Source organism: Tenrec ecaudatus, chromosome 3 (assembly GCF_050624435.1).
Source record: "Tenrec ecaudatus isolate mTenEca1 chromosome 3, mTenEca1.hap1, whole genome shotgun sequence".
Lineage (NCBI taxonomy): Eukaryota > Metazoa > Chordata > Mammalia > Afrosoricida > Tenrecidae > Tenrec > Tenrec ecaudatus.
In genome coordinates this window covers 57,957,010-57,957,921 of record NC_134532.1, presented here as the reverse complement: position 1 = coordinate 57,957,921, position 912 = coordinate 57,957,010, and positions in this window count along the sequence as shown.

The following is a 912-nucleotide window of genomic DNA, read 5'->3' as shown; positions in this document are numbered from 1 at the left end:
CTAGCGGGCACTTGGACTATCTAGATTAACTAGCGGGCACTTGCACAAAGCAGGTTTCCTAGCGGGCACTTTTACTATGTAGGTTCCCTAGCGGGCACTTGGACTAAATAGGTTCCCTACGGGCACTTGGACTATCTAGGTTCCCTAACGGGCACTTGGACTATTTAGGTTCCTCTGCGGGCACATGGACTATGTAGGTTCCCTATCAGGCACTTGGACTATGTAGGTTAAATATTGGGCACTTGGACTATCTAGGTTAACTAGCGGGCACGTGGACTATCTAGGTTAATTAGCGGGCACTTGTACAATGCAGGTTCCCTAGCGGGCATTTTGAGTATGTAGGTTCCCTAGCGGGCACTTGGACTATATAAGTTCCCTACGTGCACTTGGACTATGTAGGTTCCCTAACGGGCACTTGGACTATGTAGGTTCCTCTGCGGGCACTTGGACTATGTAGGTTCCCTATCAGACACTTGGACTATGTAGGTTAAATATCGAGCACTTGGACTATCTAGGTTAATTAGCGGGCACTTGTACAATGCAGGTTCCCTAGCGGGCATTTTGAGTATGTAGGATCCCTAGCGGGCACTTGGACTATATAAGTTCCCTACGGGCACTTGGACTATCTAGGTTCCCTAACGGGCACTTGGAATATATAGGTTCCCTATCGGGCACATGGACTATGTAGGTTCCCTATTGGGCATTGGACTATGTAGGTTAACTAGCAGGACCTTGGACTATCTAAGATACCTAGCGGGCACTTGGACTATGTAGTTTAACTAGCGGACACTTGGACAATCTAGGTTACCTAGCGGGCACTTGAACTATGTACATACCTGGCGGGCACTTGGACTATCTAGGTTACCTAGCGGGCACTTGGACTATGTACGTCCCCTAGCGGGCACTTGGACT